The sequence below is a fragment of the Streptopelia decaocto genome (assembly GCF_964273445.1).
Source record: "Streptopelia decaocto genome assembly, chromosome: 3".
NCBI classification, from domain to species: domain Eukaryota; kingdom Metazoa; phylum Chordata; class Aves; order Columbiformes; family Columbidae; genus Streptopelia; species Streptopelia decaocto.
Window position 1 is genome coordinate 9,491,185 of NC_138656.1, and position 4,939 is coordinate 9,496,123.

Genomic DNA, 4,939 nt, shown 5'->3' on the forward strand with positions numbered 1-4,939 from the left:
CACCTGAAATTGAAACACCTGCATTATAGCACTTTTATTTTATTTGGATACCGTTCGGTGCATTTCTACTTTTTTTCTTTTTTTTCTTTTTTTTTTATTTATCCCAAAGAGAATTCTGGGACTGAGCCTGAGACTCCTGCAGGAAAAGACAGTCTCTGATACAACAGTTTCTGAGAACAAATACTCCCAACACCCTATTTTTTAATCGTTAAATGAGCATATTACAGATTTAGATTTATTTAAGTACGGAAAGGTATTTGTTATATGATTTGCATGTCCAAACTAATTGCTACTCAAATATTTTGGTGCAAAACCCTCCCAACCGCTTGCAAACCGCCCGCAGCGGATGTGTGTGCTCAAAAACTCTTGTGCAAGTCATTTTTGGACTCGAACACTTGAAAAGGTTGTTTGCAGATGATGCACATGCTGACCACTTCTGCTGAGAAGGGGCCTAATTCAGAGTGTACAGCAGGCAGCAAAAAGGTTCCCATTGCCTGAAATTAGTCACAAATAATTTGCCTGGCTCCTGGTTTTAATCACATGATCCAATTACAACTTAATCCCATCAATATGAAATAAATGTTCTCACCTTTGGTTATTTTCTCAGTGTGGAAAGCTGCTCACAGCCTCATGCCTGACAATTAGTCTGTGTTTTGTGTTCCTGCTGCAAATGGGGAGGGGGGATGGAGGAAGGATGGCTGGTGAAGCACGGAGCTTGAAAACCTTTCTTTCGGCCCAAAGTGGGAGCAGAACAGTCCATAGAGATACTATCAAGGGTCCAAGCAGGCTGGAGTTAAAAGTTTCCTTAGCTTTTCTCCTTAAATCAATTTGAATATCCTTGGCAAGCTCTGTTACTATGTGTGGTGGGCAGCTGTGATTCAAGCAGGGATTTTTTTTCCCCTGTTCTAGTGTCCCAGTCTTCCTGTCTTGTGCATATGTGATCCTTTCCCTCTGTCTGCCTAACAGCTAATTATTTTACCAGACGAGCCAATAGTCTGAAGAAAACAGACCATGCATATTCTTGAAAGCAACAACTGTGTTACAATGTCAGGGTGGACAGGGAATTAAAAAAAAAAGAGTCACTTCCTTCTGACCCACTCAACTCCTTAAGAAAACCTCCAAAAATAGCAAGTGTTCTGATTTAGAAGGGACTATCCTACCTCCCAAGTTAGTACTCGCATTTAACAGCAGAAACTTGCGCTGTGTATGTGGGAAAAACAGAGAAAAAGCCATTTTGAGTATAGAAGATATCCAGGTAACAGCTTTATAATAGATGGCAACCCAAAAGTGTACACACCCCGTTATTGCAAAAAGGTGGACAAGAGTGCTGCTCTCCAGAAACTGCCCGGGTGTCACTGCACTCGCTGAATTTTCATTCCTAGTTGAAATTACGCTTTTCTGATTAAAATAGTTAGTCGCTGGTCCTGAAAAGGGTGCAAATTCTGCTTTCTGTGTTTGGTGGTCATGTTTGAGGGGGCTTTTCTGGTAGTTATCTGGGCTTTGCAGCCTGCTCCAAAGCCAACAGCGCTAACCCACTGTCTGCCCCGTCCCAGGTGTGAGCTGTGAGCTCCCCGGGAGCACCACAGCCCTGCAGTTGTGTTTTATAGCCTCCGGGCCGCATTTGGAGAATGCCGGCAGTATTGGGTTTCATAGGCAGGACAGGAAGGAGAATGTTTCATTTCCAAATCCCGCAGAAGCTCGGTTTTCTTGTTGCAGAGCTGCTGTGACCCAGGGAGAGGTGTTTTGTCCTGCTGGTGCCTGCTGGACCACACTTACAGCCTGCCTTCATCCCACAACCGTGAAAAAACAGCAGGTCAGTGGTGTTTGCTCTGCTGCGTAAAGGCTGGCACGCCCCTTGCATTGGGGGGCCCTGGTTTAAGCAGGGAGGTTCTTGGTATTTTTGCAGGTGAGGGCAATAGTGCACAAATGGTGAGAGGCAGCAACGAAGGTTCTGAAGGACGTTACGTGCCTCGAGGTGAGGTAGAAGTTGTCTGGGACTTTTTAGGAAGTGAAATTAGAGCCTAGGGTGCTTATTGTTCATGGGTTTAGCAGTCAGGGTGAATTTTGCAGAGGTTCTACTTCTGCTGGTGCAAAAGCTGCAGGGTCTTTCATCGTACAGAGAAATGCCATTGTTTTGGGTTTTTTTTGACAGGCAGCTTCTGTTTCTGAGCGGTAACAGCATGTCCTGACACGGGGTGTCCCCAGCACTTTACATGCACACCAAGGGACCAAGTGCTCCAGGTATATCCTCTCTAAAATTCTGCATCAGCAAATCCTTGAATGCAAAAGGTGACCTGTACTGGTCTGCAGGCCAGCACTGGCTGCCTTCCTGGCTACACCAGACCACTGAATCCTCCTCAGTTTTGAGTTGCAACTCAGAAGTTGACTTGCTTTTGAGTAAGAGACCTACCCTCCTAAAAGCAAGTTCCCCGCCTCTACAACCCCTGTGGCATTCGGAGCATCAGGATGGGGAGAGCGCTGTCCATCCCCAACTGCCTCATCCACCTCTGAACGAACACGACTTCACTGGCAGTATCGGAACAAAAGCCAAAGAATGAATATTCCTCATTTCTTTGTTGCCATTTTAAAAGCGGATAACCATTTAATTAGTTGTTCACCCTCCAGGGCTGTAAGTTCTTGTATAATTAGATAATGAGCAATTATCATTACAGTGTTTTGTTCTCACATGGTACTACACGGATTCCAGCGCTGACCACGTTTCAAAGGCTCGTGTTCCAGCTTATTACTCAGTAATGCTACAGGAAGCACCAGCACCCCCTTTACGTAAAGACCTTCTTAGGGGGGACAATCTACCAGCATTATAAATATTAATATAAATCCCACCTGCTCTTACTGCACTTGCCCCACAGTAGTTTGAAGCAGTGTTGATACCCACTACAACAGGATAACCCTAAAATATTCCAAGGAGATTATGTGGTTGGACGCTTCCCGAAATACTGCCTTTCATGTCCTTAATGCCACCCTCGCCTTTCCTGCTTTGGCAGGGAAAGCCACCATCAGGGTTACACGGAGCGGTTTACAACAGAAAGTTTTTGGACAACACAAAGGTTTCGCTTTGGAGGAGCCCCCAGAAGGGCTGCTGTGCTAAGAAAAGCGCCTGATGCAAGTCAGGACTTACAGGATGTACTTGTGTTGAGGTCAGCAACTGGCAATTAATTAATTCGTTAAAATACCTGGAGAGATTTAAAATGTGCACACGGTGAGAACATGCGTGCAAGAGGAGAATCTCGAAACCACTTAAGCTTTAGGGCAAACAAAAAACAGACGGGAGATGGGCGCGGTGATGAAAAGGTGTAGGCAAGGGGCCCATATCTATCATTATTCCTGCAGCTACAATTTAATTACCACTCCTAGGCTTTGGGGAACAGAGATTAAAAAAGTACGGGAAGGAACACAAGTTCTGCAGTTGGAATAAGCCCTTTAGCATCACCTCAAGTCTCTGCTAAAACTCTAAATATGCTTTACTCATCACCCTGAACAGAAACTGTTTCCCTCTTTTTCAATGCTTAGGAATTGCTTTCAAAGGGGAAAAAAAGGAAACTGAGAAGCAAAACCCCACACTCCCACTCCTCCCTGAACAACTTCCCCTTGTTTCAGCAGTACCAGAGCAGAACTTGGCACAAGGAAGGCAAGAAGCCCTTCACCAGCTGTCTGGACAATAAGCAGATGTGGGGCCTATAATGGCAGTGACAGTGACTTATACCAGCAGGACAACAAACCAACCCATGAGAGAGAGGAACAAGGATCAAATGGCAGGGCTCAAATAAAGCAAAATTGTAGTTTAGATTTCCACACATGCTGAAAAGGTCCAAAACATATTTTTCTAACACTGTTCTGGTTGCTACAACACAGGAATATGTATATTTGGATTTTTTAAAAAACCTTTATTTTTCACACTATTGAAATTGCTAATGAAGCTTCTTTGTGGAAAATAGATGAAGTACCTGCAGGGAGGAATTCACTATCGAAAAAGTTGACTAGCAAATGCTAACTGAGCTGTATTTAGTCCTTCCCACACAAAAGCCATGTCAGGCAACGTGAGCCAAAGGGAAGGAGTGGGGAACATGAATTATTACCGAGCAGAGATAAAGCCCATTTATCTTTTTCCCGAAGAATGCGCAGTGATGGAATAAAGATTTGGATTTTGGGGGCTTTTTTTTTCCCTATTAAAATCCAGTCTATCTGTATCTAAGCTGGCATGTGTTTGACCCAGCCACCGACACACACGCACCCAGAGCCAAACTGCACATACTGGTTCACTCTAAGAAAACCAAACTCATTATCCCGCTGGGGAACATACATACAGAACAGCATGTACAACATGCTGGGGTGAAGAGACAGGTTGAGCTCGTTTCAAAAGCCAGACATAAATGCATCGTGATCAGCGGGCCAGCCACTAATCCACACAGCAAGTTGAGAATTACAACATTTCAGGTGCAAGAGCTGCTTCAAACCAGTGCACCTTTCTAAATGCTCCACATTAACCCCCATACAGTTTTTCTAGCAGTTAAAATGAGGGGTGCAGGTGAAGTAGCACATGCAGTCACAATGACAAGATTTTTTCCTAAACAGAGGCTTCCAAGCTTAGCCAGGGATGCTGAAGTCAATACAAGTTGAGAGCTCTTCCCATTTTGCAGTAGGGAACATAGCGCTTGAACTAGAAAATATTCCTGTCCAAGGATAAGGATTTTATTTTCTTTTAAAGAAATTAGGAGAGAGGGAATGTAGTCTTGGCTATGGAAGGGAGCAGGGGTGCTTTTCGCACTCTAATGACAGTAATCAACAGGGAAATAGGGAATGTGTTATTTTGTCATGTCAGATTTCCTCAGCATAAGCAGCTCATGACAGTTTTGTGATGGAAGTCAGGGAAAAACTGACAGACCTGTGATTTCCCAAAGGAAACAAAGCAAACATAATC